Source organism: Enhydra lutris, unplaced genomic scaffold, assembly GCF_002288905.1.
Source record: "Enhydra lutris kenyoni isolate GAN:26980312 unplaced genomic scaffold, ASM228890v2 scaffoldscaffold12, whole genome shotgun sequence".
Classification (NCBI taxonomy): Eukaryota; Metazoa; Chordata; class Mammalia; order Carnivora; family Mustelidae; genus Enhydra; species Enhydra lutris.
In genome coordinates, this window is record NW_019154096.1 from 53990924 (window position 1) to 54009129 (window position 18206).

Consider the following 18206-nt stretch of genomic DNA (forward strand, 5'->3'; position numbering starts at 1 on the left):
CATCACCCTCACACTCAAGGTCACCAAGTCTTATCAAATCTAGTCCTTAAAAAATCTCTGAAATCTGAAATAAAGTTCCCTGAAACCAATGCTTTTGGTGTATATGTAGGTCCTTGTCATTTCTTGTCTAGAGCAGTAGAAAAAGCACAGGTTTCAGATCAGAGTTTATCGTAAGTCCACATTGATACAAAATAGATTAAATAAATGGGGAGAAGAGAAAAATCTTTCTAACAGAATAATTCCAAATAATATGTGTAGGTACTCTCCCCTTTAGGAGGTGGAACTTGGTTCCCATTCCCACGGAAGGTAGGACAGATTTAGTGACTTATTTCCAAAGAACAGAGTAGTCAAAGGGAAAATAGTAGCTTTACCGTAAAGAATCTTGGCAAATGCTACCTTAATTAGCCAAATGATGAACATAAACATGGCCAGTGATTCATGTAGCTGTCATGTTACACCTGGTATGATCTTATGATCTTTACCTCTGTTATATACTTCCCCAAACCCACAACCTGTCTCATCATGAGAAAAACGTGCGACAAAGCCAGTTGGGGGCATTCTATAAAATACTTGGCCAGTACTCCTTAACACTGCCAAGGTCATGAAAAACTGTACTTGAGAAATTGTCACAGATCAGAAGATACTGGGGAGACATGACACCTAAATGCATGTGATACCCTGAATTGGACTCTGGAACAGAAAGAGAAAATTAATAAACTGGCAAAATCCAAATAAAATATGGAGCTTAGTTAATAGGACTGTGTCACTGCCAGTTTCTTGGTGATGAATAACTGTACCTTGGTAATGTAAGATGGGGAAAACCTGGTCGAGGGGCATATAAGAACTCTGTGTACTATTGTTGCACTTTTTCTGTAATTCTAAAATTATTCCAAAGTTAAAAGTTTTTTGAAACATATGTGTGTACATGCACCCATATGAATGTGGTAGTGCAACAGAAATCAATGTTCTCTTTTAATATAACATTGATAGTACGAAACTCTTGAACCATTTAATATGGGTATAAAAGTATAAGTCAAACTTCAAAAAAAATCATGGTTTGACCATTTGTTATTTTGGATTTTTAGGAAGCTACATGTCTCAGAGGGAAAAAGTGGGAATAACACCTACCTTAGCACTTAGTACAGTACCCAGGAATAGTACATTGTAGGCATAAAATAAATGTTTGTCGAAAGAATGACTAAATCTTAGAGGATTCTTGCAACATTTATATAATAAAACAATGTCAAATATCTAGCACAGTGCCTGGCACACAGCTGGTACTCAATAAATATTCAATGAATGAATACGTCAACTGGGACAGTAATGGGTCAGGAACAGAGGAGAATTCTGGTAACTTATTTTTTTCAGAGACTACCAAGAAGGGTAGAAATGTTATCTGCAAGTTAAGGTTGTAATTTGGTCTAAATCCAAAGTGGGAAAGAATTTGGACCAAGTAGGTGTCAAATATTTTTCTCATTCAGAAGGTGAGGCTTGAGGGTATTGGCAGAGATGACAACAGTCCAGGAGCAGAAAGGAAAACCTGGAGTCTAAACCCAGTAAGAAGATAGGGGAGGAGGTTTAGAGAAGAAATGAGAATCCCCCCAAACCCAGCAGCAGTACCAAGTTCAAGTTAACTCAGTAGAGAGTATGACTCATAGGGTCTAGCATCCAAAAGTGACAGATCAAGAAAATGAAATAGAGTAATCAAATCTATGACTAGATCTCAGTTATTTTAGGAAGAAAAATCTGAACTCTGTAATACATTCATTTCATGGTTTTATAATGGTTTTTTTCTTTTGGGTTTTCCTTAAACTTCTTAGTAAAATTTTTTTGAAAAAATGTTTTAAAAAAATTCTGATTCAACTGAACTAGGGTTGTTTGTTTTTGCTTGCCTAAGTGTGGAGAACAGAGAACTCCAAAGTATCTTCATGTCTGTCTGGGTGGGTGAGTAGCAGCCATGGGGGCCCAGGTGGCAACCCAGTGAAGCTGGTGAGGTCTGGACAATGAAATAATCCCTGGGAATGAAAGTGAGGGGGATGCTATAATTCAGTTCCCTTTCTACCCAAGGAATTCTTGCACTAGCAAAGAAAGCATGGAAGCAAAAAAAGAAGGAGAAGAGAAAGGAGAAATGGAAGAAGGAAGAAAGAAGACAGGAGAGGGAACGGGAAGAGGAAGGAAGGGAGGAGAAATGGAATGAGGGAGAGAAAGGAAAAGCCTGGAAAGTATTCTCCTCAAAAAGTATATTTATTTCCTTCCCTTCTCAAAGTTGTACCTGTCAAGTGTCACTTGGATCTACAGATGGTCTATGTTGGCAGGCCATATATGCTGATATTGTTTGAGCATATTTATCCTGAGGGTATGACAGATATGCCACTCGGGGAATTTGGAATAAGGATAAAATCATCCTCCAACCTCCTCTGTGACACTCCCATCCCAGAGCCTCAGGTCTCAGCAGGTAATTAAAGCCAGATGGAACAGTCTAAACAGAGTTAGCAGTCTCTAACCCAGTACCCACAAAGGGCACAGAGTATATGCCTCTGCTTTATTTTTCTTGCTGTTTCTTTGGGACAGTTAAAAATCTGAGTACTGGGTGCCTGGGTGGCTCAGTGGTTTAAAGCCTCTGCCTTCGGCTCAGGTCATGATCTCAGGGTCCTGGGATTGAGTCCCGCATCGAGCTCTCCGCTCAGCGGGGAGCCTGCTTCCTCCTCTCTCTGCCTGCTTCTCTGCCTACTTGTGATCTGTCTCTGTCAAAGAAATTAAAAAAAAAAATCTGAGTACTAATCTGATCTACTAGAGGTGGTACATGCAGGGCTCTAAGCCTAAGAGGTAAGAAAAATTGTCTGATACTGGCTGTTCTCCTTCCAGGCTCTTCAGCAAGGAATTTCAGAGAGGGCTTGGAAGCTTCCTATTAAAGTTTTTGGGACCTCATATCGTTGAAATGGAAATTTGTTCTGAGATAGCAAAGAGATGACAAAACACTGAAACCAGGCTAAATCCGCCCACACTGAGTAACACATGCCTTTGCAGTGACTGAAATACTTAGCTGCTCCTTCCCCAGGAAGTCTGCAGCCTGCTATAGGGCTCACCTGGGTTGTGATTCCACACTGCCCCATCTGGCCAGGTCCTAGAATAGGATTTATGCTAGTGGGAAAAAGATGACATACTAGATTTATAGATGAGGAGCCTCTCTCTTTACTTTAGGCTTCCCTTCCCACTGATATCATCTCCAAAAGGATTTACTACCATCTCTTCTGAACATTTTTCTTGGCGGTGGGGGGGGGTCCCTCAAAGATTCTAACACTAGCTCTCTTTCCTTTTACAGATCAAAATCTAGCAGGTAGCAACTATCTAATGCTTAAGTCTAAAACTTGAGTGTTCCAGCAAGGAAGAAATGGCAATTTCTCTCACTTCCATCCTTCCCTCCACCATGTGAGAACACAAGGCAGTAGGCAGCTGTCAACTAAGCAGAAGAAAGTCCTTACAGAAATTGACCCTGCTGAACCCTGATCTGGGACTTCTGGCCTCCAGAATTGTGACAAAACGAACATCTGTTTTTTAAGCCACCTATTCTAGGATATTTTGTTCTGACAATTGAGAAGACTACCATATAGATAATCTACTGTCCACAGGACCCTGGCCATTTGGGCAAAGCAGACTCCAAACCAGAGTCCATCTTTAGCAAAGTAGTAGAGTGGATAAAGTCTGCTTCTTATTCTGCAGGTGGACTTCCTCTCTTTAAATCCTTTATATTGTGGGTATTATTTCCTTCCCTCTAGAAGAGGATCCTGAGGTTTCTATGCCTCAAAGTTCCAATCACAAACACCACAAATGTAGCTACACGGGTAACCAGTTTCCTAGGCAGAGTGTGCCGGGCCCTTTAGCCTTTACTAAGTGAGAAACAGAGACTTCAATAATTGAGGATCTTGCAGGGGTTTCTGAGTGGCCTGTGCCATAGTGAAGACACACACACACTGAAGAGACAATGTCTGAAAAATAGTAGGATGGGCAGCAACATACTGGCTAAGAAAGAGATGTTTGTTTTTCCTTTCATTTGCATCTTAAGGTTGATTTTCATCTAATCACAGCCTTCCAGGTATTTAAACAAAACCCAGTTTATGCCAGCCAAAAGCTTTTATGCCGAAAAGTATTTTAGGAAAGGGGACTTAAAAGGAGGAAGAGGAATAGGAAGAAGAGGAAGGTTTGAATGGGCAAAGAATGAGAAATCATAGCCATTATGAAAAAATTAAAATACGACAAAGATGACCAAAAAAGATGTCCCTTTGACATAGGTGGCAAGATAAATGGGAAAAGGATAGTCTAGTCAAGAAATAGTGCTGGCAAAACGAGGTATCTACATGCAAAAGACTGAAGTTGATCCCTTACCCCACACCACACACAAAAATTAACAGAATGGATCACAGATCTAAAATGTAAAAATCTTAGAAGAACACGTAAATCTTTGTGACCTTAAGTTAAGCGATGATTTCTTAGGGTACCAAAAGTAGAAGTGACAAAAGAAAAAGCAGGAAGAAGATTTAAAGAAGTAAGGCCCAAGGAAAGGGAAAGGAGTCTGGAAGTCCAACTTTGTGGGGAAAGGGAATATAATTTCTAATCAAACTCCCAGCTTTTTTTATCCCCTGCTCCGGCTTTATTCAAACTGAACTAAATGCTCCGTGAGAGCAGGGACCAAATTTATTTTGCTCACCAATATATTCCTAAGACTTTAGCAAAACACCTGGCATACTGAGAGATTTCAAGTTTTCAAACTGAATGAATAAATCAAAGTCTAAGAAGGTTTTTGTTCAGTCTTACCACAAGGAAGGAGATCCACGATCACCAGCTAAAAAAGTATGTTTTCATCTTTCAAAAGTATGAAAATAACAATAAAAATGTTTTATTCCCATCCCAAGAGAAGAGGTGGCTCAGACATGAACAGCTATCCTTCAAAGAAGGAACTGAAGTTGTCCCTGAAGACAGTAAAGCTTTCTCTTCCTCTTAAGTCTTACCGGGAGACTACAGAAAAACTTTCTGCCATTTCTTATTAATCTAACATTTTCTAAAAGTAAGCCTACGTTTTTGTTTGTTTGGGATGGGGAGGTGTAAGGAAGGACTGGGGGAGTGTGTTATACTCTGTTACTGGGTCTTCTAATACCAGTGAATTAGAAGTCCCAAAAGGGAAAGACAAGAGAAACAGGCAATGTCATAGTAAAGGTAAACTGCTAAAACCAGCCACAGAGAGATAGCTCTGTACCCAAAGCACCTTTAGGGGCAAGAATCTGGGCCACCCTCTAACGCAACTGCCAACTTCTGATTGCCAAAGACGGGTCACTTACACAAAATGAAGCAAAATGAAGTGGACAGATGGAACAGCAAGGCTGAGCCACAAACTGGCTAGGGATTTCTTGGTCCATTTTTAACTTATTCTCTCTGACTCATGACTCTGCAAAGCAGCTTTCTTTTCCCTAGTGCTGGGTGGATGATGGCTGAGACACATAGTTAATGCCCAACTTACCCAAGAAATACAGAAGAATGTTACCTTAACAATGTAGAAATGTAGATTAATAGGGAATGGAGACTCTTTCTCATATCCAGAGGGAATCTAAAGCAAATCCTCCAAAGATGCAAATTCTCACAGTCCCAGCTATCTCCCACAGACAAAAGCATCTAAGGGTCTTTTATGAAACAATAAATAAATAGTAGTTTCACCCAGAAGCCCAGAACATGGTGATTGTTTCCTTACTGAGCTATTTGAAGGAAGCAGCCTATCTCTAAAAGCTGTTTTGTAAATCCTTCAGGCACAAAGGAGAAAAACAGGCAAAGGTTGTTTATAGGAAAAGTTTCTGTAGCTCTTATTCCAAGGAAATAAGAAACATAACTGGTACACTCAAGATGGTACACACTGGGAATATTCTTAAAAGTTTCACTCTAAAATTACTCCTATAAGGCTACCAGATTTAAAGAGTCTGATATCTGAAGCCTGATAAAAATAAATCTGTATCTCAAGCCCCAACCTCCTAAGAACTATAGTCCTGCATTTTCAAATACTTGTTAAACACGTACACCTGGACATCATGCTTTTACTTACATGATTTTCTTCATATGGAATGCTATTTTCTTTACTCCTATAAAGCTAAGTCTTGTTTTTCCCTTAAAGGCCCAGTTAAAATATCTCAGCTTCCCTGAACAACATGGTATGTATAATACAAAAAGCAAGGCTTTCTGGGCAGTGGACCCAAGTTAAAATCCGGATTCTTCCACTTCTAGACTGTATGACCTTGCACAAGACACCAGACGCTCTAGTATTAGCTTTTTTCATGTTACTGGATTGCCTTTGCAAAGCTTTCCTCTGTGTTTTCCTATATATACCATCTAACTTAACCAAAATGGAACCTTTTTTTTTTTTTTTAATACAAGCAGCTTCCCCTTTCCAAGACCTAAAAAAAGCAGTCCAGATATAATATACTATAGAGTTTATTCTCAGATATCTGGGATTAAAGACAAAATTGTATTTATAATCGCTTCTACCTGGGAAATCTTTAAACATACAGGTAAGAGACTGGCTTCTGAGAAGGGGTAAAGGTAGGACTGAGTGGTATGTGGCAGCAGATAAAATGGTTCATCTGAGGTTGAGTTTTTTAAAAGTTTATTTATTTTAAAGTAATCTCTACACCTAAGGTGGGGCTTGAACTCACCACCCCAAAATCAAGCATCTCACACTCTTCCAACTGAGCCAGACAGGCACCCCAAGTTATTTAATTTTAAACTAGCCTTTCTTTTAACCTTCAGAATTGCCTCACATACTCCATTTCACGCAGTAATAAGCTTCCTTCCTCATGGAGTCAATGAATCTTTAGCCCATCCAATTCAACAACAACAAAAAAACAATTTCCCTTGATGCCTGTTAACAGCAGTGCATTACAAGCCTCAGAGACTCTGCTGATTAACATTAAGCAAAATAAAACCTCAAATAAGAATATCTTCTAACCTTTTCACTTTGAAACTATCTAGTCAAAACTTTAGCGACTGACCTGTTAGGGTTGTTCCTCTAACTCATCCCCTACATGCTAGGCTTTACCTTTCATACCAGTTATCCCCTTTCTTATACTGCTGTTCCTGTGGCCACTCATTTCAGGACCAGAGACACAACCATGGGTTCATTTCAACCTTACTGGAGAAGGCATTTTGGCAACCATCAGAAAGGATGTGCTACTGGCCACTGCATCCAGCTGCTTGACCTGCCCAAAGATCCAACTATGTAAACTGGTCTACTTTATTACTAAAGAGAACTTGATTTGTGTTCACAAATTTATTTTGAAGGGAGTGGAACAGAAAAGGTGTGTCATTGACTACACTAAAGTAACCCTCATAGTTCAACCTAAGGAATGATATGAGCTCAGCATTTCTCTTGATTTCTAGGTGAAAAACACATGTGTTATACTAGATAACTTATTCACCTACCGGACTACATTTTCATCCAGTCTCGGCACTGAACAAATGAAGGTTCACAATTCATTAACTGGAGGGAAATAAGAAGGAGTTAATGTGTACAAAATGTACATGCACACGGCCTGAGGGGCAGCTGCCTCATTTTCTGAAGCTGTGTGCATGACTACGCATTTTGGCAGTTTGGGCTTTCTACCTTGATGCATGACTTTGCCCAATGTAGGTTTCCACCTCATCACCTGCTGGAAGTTAAGCAATTGGTCATAGCTACTTTGCTTGAAAAATGTGCTAATTTCTAGTTACTATGGCCCCAAACCATAGATTTAAGCCAAGTAAGATGCCACGGGCTTTACACTTTGGCTAAATTATCTCCTCTAGCTCTGCTGTAAGAGAGGAATGGAATTCCTTCTTGCATTACATACCAGCCTGACATTTTTCCACTGTTTCTACAATCACAATGAATGTAAATGGTGAAGAACAAACCACAGGAGTTGAAGGAACCACATAAGTAAAATGGACCATCGACATTTCCATAAAAGACCTCACTTAATCCATTCCCCTTAGGAATGTCTACTGTTTATTAAACCTTTCTCTCAATAAATGAGCAGAGGTTCCTAAATTTTCCTAGGGTCAAAACACCTCCAAGATTAGCCAGTCTCTGCTCAGATCACATTGCTCTGTGCTACAGATTCCCTTATACCATCTCTAGCTAAAGGCCAGGAGTTGCTGGCAGAGTTCCAGGGGATACAGAATGCAAACCCTTGATAGCCTTTACCATTACTTTAGCCCTGGATTTCCTATCTCCAGAGGTAAGGCCCCTCTACATTCTCAGAAACATCTAGTAAATATAAAAGAACAAAATAAGTCATGTGAAAGGGCTATTAGATCTTCTGTCTCACTTCAGCACATAATAAAATCCTTTTTTTTTTTTTAAGATTTTTATTTATTTATTTATTTGTCATAGAGAGAGAGGGAGAGAGAGCGAGCACAGGCAGACAGAGTGGCAGGCAGAGGCAGAGGGAGAAGCAGGCTCCCTGCCGAGCAAGGAGCCCGATGTGGGACTTGATCCCAGGACGCTGGGATCATGACCTGAGCCGACGGCAGCTGCTTAACCAACTGAGCCACCCAGGCGTCCCAGAAAATCCTTTTTTAAAAAAGATTTTATTTACTTATTTACTTATTTGAGAGAGAGAGAGTGTGTGTGTGTGTGACAGAGAGCACAAGTGGGTAGGAGAGGGAGAAGCAGGATCCCCACCAAGCAGGGAGCCAGACCAGGGGCTTGATCCCAGGACCTTGGGATCATGACCCGAGATGAAAATAGATGCTTAGCCAGCTGAGCCACCCAGGCACCCCAGGACATTAGAAAATCCAAATACATGCCTGGAAATGCTTCTGAGGCAGTGGGGATCAGCTCAAAACCGCAAGAAGTGATCTAATTCTAATTAATGATGAATTATAGTTAATGGTGAAAGTTCCAATCCCTTGAATGTGACTCAAGAACTTTTAAAAACCTGGCATGAGCCAAAATCCTGAAGTATTTTAATTACATATCATTCCCATTAGCCCAATTAATCAATTTATTATAATATATTTAACTTTTAAGATTTTATTTTTAAGTAATCTCTATACCAATGTGGTTTGAACTCACTTCTCAAGATCAAGAGTCATATATTCCATCGACTCAGCCAGCCACGCGTCTCAATAAGATATTTAAGCATGGAAAAGGAGTGAACAGGAGGACAAAAAAAAACCAACAAACCCACAATCGGGGCACCTAGGTGGCTCAGTGGGTTAAGCCTCTGCTTTCGGCTCAGGTCATGATCTCAGGGTCCTAGAATAGAGCCCCACATCGGGCTCTCTGCTCAGCAGGGAGCATGCTTCCCTCTCTCCCTCTCTCTCTCTGCCTGTCTCTCTGCCTACTTGTGATCTCTCTCTGTGTCGAATAAATAAATAAAATCTAAAAAAAAAAAAAACCCAAAAAACAACAAAACCCGCAACTGACTAACTTAGGCTTCTTTTTCTATCACGTCAAAAACAGGGCAATTGTTTTAGTGGATCACATGCCGCTAGATTGAAGGGAGAGGCAAATATTTTGTGGACCCCATACTAGTTAGAGAAAAAGAGGCACATGGATCCCTAACTAAGTTAGGAGAGCTGTGCATATACCTCAGCGGTGGTGGGGAAGGAGGAATGCGGAAGCTCATGTGGACAAAGGAGAGAGAAGGTCATCAAGATTTCTGAGTGGCCCAGTGTGGGCCATATGGACACCATTCTAGTAAGGAGTGGTCCTGATGTTCACGAACAGGAGAGAGGGAATGGTGGCCATATGGATCACATACTGGTGTTCAAGTACTCCAAGTAAAGAATGAAATTAAAAGACATGGAAAGAGGTTTATGTTTCATCCCAGGGGGACCTTTTAGAACTCCTCAGGAAAGGCAATCAGCGAGTCTGCCAAAGTAATTAAGCAAGCGAACACTTACCATAAAGCCCACATCAGTTAAGTGAACAGAGATGAATCTTATTACAGTGCACTGTCAGCTCTGAGCCTGCAGGTGCTAACCACCGACACGCGGCAGCACTCGGCCCTGTCTGCCTGCCCCCTGTGACGGAGAGCTTCACCCTTCGTGTCAGCTCGGAAAAAGCAGGCTGCTTTCACCAGCTCTGGCAGTGACTTATGTGGCCTTCAGAGAGGCTCTAGCACAAGTGGTTGCCTATAAGAAGCCTGGGTGTAAACAGTGGGGGCAGGCTGGCTCGAGAAAGGAGCCCTGAGAGAGAGGACAGGTGTGGGAGAAAGCAGCGGAGCTGGGGAGCAATCGGGTTGGTAAGGTAAGAATGAGATGGTTGAGGAAGTTGAGGATTAAGGGAAGAATAAACAAGCTGCTCAAAGTGTTGAACCATTCTGCTTAAATGAAATTGATAGTTCTCTGAAAAGGGAAAACGTTAAAACCTCACTGCAAACTACTTTCTCCATGAAAGGGAATGTTACTGAGCAATACTGCTTTTGCAATGTTAATGGCAGCCTTAATATCAGCTTTATTCATGAGTTAACACCAAAGGTCAAGAGCCAGATTTTCTCAACAATCTAATCATTATCTATTATCGAACAAAATGCACTGCTTGCTAGAGGAAATGAGTATTTATCAATTATTCTAAGATTTACAAATGGCACCTGGTGCACCTTTCGGCTCTATTTCTTTCTGCAAATAAGTATGAGAGTCAAAAGGAAAGCCCTCAACAGACTAAAGGGCAGCCTCCCGTGTCAGAGACCCAGGCTGCTTCTATCAGACAGAAACCTCACTGGAGAAAGGCTCTAAGAGCACCTATGAGGACAAATTCAAAAATCATAAAGCACTCTCAAAACTCATCAAAGTTTATCCCTCAAACGAGTGGATAAGAGCAAACAGCTAAGTAGGTAAGGCCCCTATGTTCAGAAAGCAATAAATCTCTAACTCATTACAGAGGGAAGGTCTGAAAGACCTTTCTCAGAGACAGGACGAGCCAACTAAGGAAATGAGATGGAATGGGCTGGGGCCAAAATTGATGGTCTCAAAGCACACGCTCGAGCAGGCACTCCTAAATCTAAGCTTCTCTCTAGGCCCAGAACAAGAGCACAAAGAGCTGTGGAAGAAAATGATTTGCAACCTTACTTTGTACCACAGCTCTTTGTTTACAACAGGGCCTACAGCTTCCCTACATTCAAAGGCAGTGGGAGGTAGGAGAAGCAGGGGAGACTAGATGACTACTACGGAGATCCAAGCAGCGCTGCCCAGGAGAGGACTTAATGGGCGGATAAATTTGGGGCCTGATTTCCTGACAGCACCTCCAGTAATAGCTAGTAAAGCAGTGAGAGCCAGGGTGAGGGCCAGCGCCAAACATTCATCATAATAGTGCAATGAGTTGACGGTCTTTGGGGGAGAGTCTATGAAATTCCAGAGTAAGAAAATGAAGCCCGCATGGAGAGGGTGAGGCGGTTGGCTCTGGCAGATTGTCTCTACGGGAGGATGGGTATAATTGTTTTATGCTCACAAAGATGTTATTAGCTGTTTTCTCTCCAATATACCAGAAATAGTGGTAAGATTTTTTCCCCTCCTGAAAAGGTGACACTACCAAAAGGAAAAATTTAGTTTGAAAGCAATTACAGAACTTTGTTTACACTATATGCACCATTTTAGAAAGAGAACTTCTCTCTGTTCTCCTCCTCCCTGACTTGTCAAATTGATTGCTTTCCCACAGAATGAAGGAACACTCTATCCCTAGAAAAAAGATGTATGGTATCTGAAGTTACGGGATGGCTGGCATAGCCTGTGACTCAATAGTTCAGCTTGTATGACAAACACTTGAATACCTACTATGTGCAGGTACTGTGCTAGGCAATGGGGGAGGTAAATGAAATGTGATCCCAGATAGGAAGGAATTTACAGATTAGTGGAAAGATAAATACCACAGACAGATAATTTCATTATGATGCACTAAGGACTAGACAGTAGACAAAAGGTCTCATAGGAACACTGAGGAGGGCTATTTTGCCCAACCTGGGGGCTTAGGAAAGGCAGCCTGAAGGAGATGGTGTATGAAAGGAGTATTGAAATGTTAATTTAATCAGGCAAGGAAAGGTGAGATGGTCCTAGTACGCATACTTATAGGGATAGAGACTAATACCCAATTTTTTTCTAAATCAGACTACAGAAACCTTACTAGGTAAGTTAAATGTGGTTCATGCATTCAAAAAACAGCCACATTTCCCCCAGTAAACCAAAGAAAAAAGTTAGCGTTTCCCTTCCCAGGGTCTTGTTTTCAATCTTTTCCAGCAGGATCCCTTTGTGAAAGCCATGAGAACTTTGCCTGCTGGGGTCCTTTTTGCTCAGTGCTGACTCCAAGATGCTCATGGAGATGGGCTATGGCAGCTTCTGTAGATCCCCTCTGCTCAACTAAGTGCAAGCACAAAGCAGCTAAGTTGAAGGCAGGCCTTTCAGCCTCACATGAGAGTGACTGGATCTCAGCTGGGTCTGCCCATCCTCTCCAGCGTGTCGGTCTCCAGCTGGTGATGCAGCTGCTTCACTTAGAGCCACACTGAAGCCTCTATTCTCTCATCTCCACCAAACCATACTGAAGAGACTAAATGGCTCTGCTCTGCAGCTGCCTGTTAATTATAACCGTTTCCTTAGTTCTCTTTTGGCTTATAAGACAATAATACACATTTGGGAAGGTCCTCTGTAAGAAACACACGAGAGAACTTTCAACCTCAAGAAGAACCTGAAAAGACACCTTACTGCCAAGAGCAGTGAGGCATCCAAACCCCTAGAACAGGCCATGGGAAAGAGTATGAGAACACGTAGATTTCTTCAGAGCGGCCTGCAGCTTACATAAAGAACAGGAGCCCACCACTCAGCCAATGAGAGGATTTTTAAGGCATCCTGAAAAGCATCTTTAAAATTCAGTGAATCTGCAACATAAAAATAGCATTAACTGCCTTGACTTGTTACTTTAAAAAAGGGAAGAAAAACAATGCATAATGCTATCAATAATTCATTTCCAAGTGGCTTTAGTTGTCTCAAAGCCCCATTTCATATAATCAAAACCTTTTGGCTGTCCTCTTGTTACCCTGGAGGGAACTAGAATTCAGTAAATTCTACTGTGTTGGGATAAACAATTCAGATCATCATTGAGAAAGGGGTCTGTTTCTCTGGTAACAATTCCAAGCATACTTCCTGGCTATACTGGGTTAGTTCAGGAGCTGCCAAGACTGTCTTTCCTGTTGTCTACTAAGATCTGAAACAGACTTTTATAATGGAGCTCCAAAGACACAACTGGGGAGCACAATCAGAGGGAGAGCCCCATAAGCACTTCCTAGGCATCTCAATATCCACTTCCCTAGCTTAGTATCCTGAGGTCAGCTGATAATTCTGGGAGACAATAAGGCCTTGGAAGATGAAACCATTTATTCCAGCCATCCATTTATTCACTCAACCAACATTTATTGTACCATACGATACTCTGCTAGGGGCAGAGATTTCAGAAGTAAGAGAAAGCTTGGTTTCTGTCTTAAGAGCTCACCATCTAATGATGGACACACATATATACAGCCATTGAAACAAAAGAAATCTTACCATTTGCAACCACATGGATGGGACCACAGGGTATTATGCTGAGCAAAATAAGTCAGAGAAAGACAATTACATGATTTGACTTCATATTTGGAACTTAAGAAACAAGACAGAGGATCATAGGGGAATGGAAGGGAAAATAAAGTAAGATGAAATCAGAAAGGGAGACAAACCGTAACTCTTTTTTTTTTTTAAGATTTTATTTATTTATTTCCAGAGAGAGTGTGAAAGAGAGTGAGAGTACAAGCAGGGAGAGCAGCAGGCAGAGAGAAAAGCAAGCTCCCCACTGAGCAAGACTAAATCCCAAGACTCTGGGATCATGACCTGAGCTGAAGGCAGACACTTAACTGACTGAGCCACCCAGGCATCCCAAGAGACTCTTAACTACAGGAAACAAACTGAGGATTGCTGGAGGGGAGGTGGGTGGGAGGATGGGGTAACTTGATGATGGGGATTGATGTGTCTGGGGGTCACTTAACATAATGACCACTGGGTGTTACAAACAACTGATGAATCACTAAATTCTACCCCTGAAACTAATAATATATATGTTAATTAATTGAATTTAAATAAAAAATAAAATAAAATTTAAGGAAAAAATAAAATAAAAGCCATATTGTAGGGTGATAAATGCTCTAAGAGAAACGTACAAAGTCCAGTGGCAATGTCACTGTGAATGGTTCAGCCTCAAAGAATCCAGGAAGCTTTCGAGGAAGGTGACATCTGGGGTAGATTTTGAAGCATAAGCAGGATTTTGTTAGGTAAGAAGAGGAATGGGAAAACATTCTAGGTAAAAGCGTGTGTGAGGGCGCAGAGGTATGAAATTGGAGACTCTGCAGCTAGGTCTAATTTGGCCAGATCTTAGGATAGATGGGATAGTGATAGTAAATAAGGTTACAAAGGTAGGCTAGGGTCAAGGTGTCATATGAAGATGTCTGGACATTATCCTATCAATGATGGGGAATCCCACTAGATTTAAAATGTCGTGATTTGGGGACATCTGGGTGGCTCAACAGGTTAAGCATCTGCCTTTGGCTCAGGTCATGATCCTGGGCTCCTGGGATCAAATCCCATGTTGGGCTCCCTGCTCAGGGAGGAGTCTGCTTCTCCCTCTCCTTCTGCCCCACCCCTGCCACAGACCCCCACCTCTCTCAAATAAATAAAATCTTTTTAAAAAATAATACTTAACAAGTGTTCTTATTTATATATCCTTGCGATCATTTAGGAAAGTCTGTCAAGGAAATGTATCTAGGAATGAAATTACTGTGTCATAAAGTTTGGGTAACTCGGACTTCACTGGATATTGCCACACTGCCCTCAGAGTGATGGTACCAACATACTCCCGAGAGCAGTATAGAAACCTGTGCTTCTGAAATTCAACTCTAGTGACCGAATACACTGAACAGGAGCCACTGTATGGGGAAGACTAGAAGCAGAGAAAATAGTCAGAAGGCTCTTGTAATATGAGACATTATGAGGTCTTAACTAAAATGGTGGTTGTCTAAATGGAGAAGAATTTACTTGAAAATTCTTAGGAGGTAAATATGAAAGAACCTATTGACTGATTGGGTGAAGGCGAGAGAAGACTTTAAAGCAACCTTAAGTTTTTTACTGTAGGCAACTGAACAGATGATGCTGTCATGAACTGAGATGGTTCTTAAATTGTGGAGGGAAGGCAATAAGGCTTATTCTTTGGAATGTCAAGTTTGAGGTACTTGTGAAACCTCCAGGCAGGGTATGGAGTTCAAGAGGCAAGACCATACTTGTGGTAAAACCTATGACGCTTGTTTACCCTGGGAGCTACAAGGAACCAGATGTGTAGGCTCAAAGCAGTTAAGAAAAAAATAAAGAAAACAGCACTTTCTACTAGTTAACAATGGTTTCTTTATTTCAGAGGGAAAAAAGTCAGTTACATGCCCCAAGAAACAAGGTAGGTACCCTCCCCTTGAATTAATTCTATATCTGATTTTCTACCTGTCTAGATGAAAAGTAAAACCTTCAGCCTAAGGGGGAATAAGCAGGGATAAAAGAAGACAGCTTCATAACACTAGACCTCAAAGAGCTACCAAGCTGTGCTTTAAATGTTAGTACCAAAGGGGAGACAACCTGACATCCTGTTTGACAAAGAAAAGCTCCTTTGAGTGTATCCAACTCAAACACACTTGAGAATTTCTATAATTTGCTGTGTTTTGAACTCCTTGCTCTTCCAGATCTATGGAAAAGTATTTTTTAAGCAAGAAGAAAGTATTTACTGAGAAGTTATGATGAATACTTCTCCACTCTCTGCCCAATTTCAACAAAGTGTGTGTGAATAGAAGCTCAGAAAATGGGATAATTGTTGTGAACCAGCAGTTTCATCCATAAGGTACAGGAACAGTTATGGGGCACCTCGGTGGCTCAGTCGGTTAAGCGTCTGCCTTCAGCTCAGGTCAAGATCCCAGGGTCCTGGGATTGAGCCCCGAATTGGGCTCCCTGCTTGGCGGGAAGCCTGCTTCTCCCTCTCCCACTCCCCTGCTTGTGTTCTCTCTCTCACTGTGTCTCTCTGTCAAAGAAATTTTAAAAATCTTAAAAAAAAAAAAAAAAAAAAAGACACAGCAACAGTTGGCAATCTACTACACGACCAGTATCAGGCCTGTTTTTTAGTAATAAATGATCTTGGAACATGCAGGGTTAAAAATCTGGAGTTATATCCTAATAAAACAATGTGTTGCTCTCTTTTTTAAAAAGATTTATTTATTTGAGAGAGAGAGAGTGCATTGGAGGAGGGGTAGAGGGAGAGGGAGGAGGACAAAGAATCTCTCTTTTTTTAAAAAAGATTTGAATTTTTTGTCAGAGGGGGAGCACACATGAGCAGGGGGAATAGCAGGCAGAGGGAGAAGCAAGCTCCCCACTGAGCAGGGAGCCTGATGAGGGACTCAATTCCAGGACCCTGGAATCATGACCCGAGCCAAAGGCAGATGCTTAGCTGACTGAACCACCCAGGCATCTAGGCAGAAAAAAACTCAAGCAGACGCCCCACTGTGCACAAAGCCTGACGAAGCACTCTATCCCACAACCCCAAGATCATGACCTGAACCCAAATCAGGAGTTGGACACTCAACAGACTGAGCCACCCAGGTGCCCCCCGTGTTGGTCTATTTTTAGAAAAAGAGATACAGAGCGGCAACAGAAACCAGATTAAAATGCCCCATTTCAAATCTAAGGTGAGTGAGGAGTCAACTGTCCCCACCCCCTGTTCTACAGTGTGAGGATGGGTATTAGTCAACCCCTCCATGTCTAGAACTGTTCTAGGCGATTCATATGTGGCTATTTAGTACTTGAAATGTGGTTAGGGCAACTGAGGAACGGAATTTTTATTTTAATTTTTTAAAAAGGTTTTATATATTTATTTGACAGAGAGAGAGATCACAAGTAGAGAGATCACAAGTAGGCAGAGAGAGGGGAAGAAGCAGGGTCCCTGCTAAGCAGAGAGCCCGATGCGGGGGGGTTTGATACCAGGATCCTGGGATCACGACCTGAGGCGAAGGCAGAGGCTTAAACCCACTGAGTCACCCAGGCGCCCCTCAAAATGTTTTAAATTACAAGTTTCAAAAAAAAAAGTTACTTTTCTTTAGATTTGGATGATAATGCTCAATTAATACATCAGTACTTTCAGTACACTTTGTTTTGAAGAACTTCCAAATACACACAGAAATTTAGTCAATTTGCAGCCTAAAAATCTGAACTCATGGCACAGATTTTTTTTTTAGAGAGAGACAGAGAAAAAGGGGGGGGGGGGGGGGGGGGGGGAGAGAGAATATTAAGCAGGCTCCACCCCCAGGGCACAGTCCAACACGGGGGTCGATCTCACGACCCTGAGATCATGACCTGAGCCAAAATCAAGAGTTGGATGTTGAGCCACCCAGGCACCTGGCATAAATATTTTTTAATCTTCTATATCTGTCAATGAAGAATTTGATTAAAATTTTTAAAAGGTTTTAAGTAATCTCTACACCCAATATGGGGCTCAAAGCTACAAACCCCAAGATCGAGAGTTGCATGCTCCACTGACTAAACCAGCCAGGTGCCCCAAATCTGACTAAATTTTAAAAAATTCCATCACATGTATGGTGCTCCTGCTTTGTAGGTCAAAAGTCCAGCACTTACTGTCATTTTATTTTATTTTAAGATTTATTTATTTATTTATTTATTTGACAGACAGATCACAAGTAGGCAGAGAGGCAGGCAGAGAGAGAGAGAGAGGAGGAAGCAGGCTCCCCGCTGAGCAGAGAGCCCGACAAGGGGCTCGATCCTAGGCCCCTGGGATCATGACTTGAGCCGAAGGCAGAGGCTTTAACCCACTGAGCCACCCAGGCACCCCTATTTTATTTTTTTTTAATATTTTATTTATTTATTTGAGAGAGAGAGAGCAAGAGAGCACAAATGTGGGAAGGGGCAGAGGGACAAGCAGACTCCCCAGTGAGCAGGGAACCCAATGAGGGGCTCGGTCCCAGGACCCTGAAATCATCACCTGAGCCAAAGTCAGATACTTAACCAACTAAGCCACATAGGAGCCCCTGTCATTTTAAAACAAAACTAAAGTTTCCCCTCTGCTCATTCTACTACATGGTACAAATTAAAAATATTTGTGCAGTTTTCTGAAGCAGATTCTATAAATG

General features: G+C 41.5%; 1 protein-coding gene across 1 annotated transcript in view; it reads right to left on the bottom strand.

The window, feature by feature from the left end:
- LOC111145330 (chromosome unknown C10orf76 homolog) overlaps positions 1-18206 on the bottom strand; it is a 182045-nt gene that overhangs the window by 35411 nt on the left and 128428 nt on the right. The gene's annotated exons all lie outside the window — the stretch shown is intronic.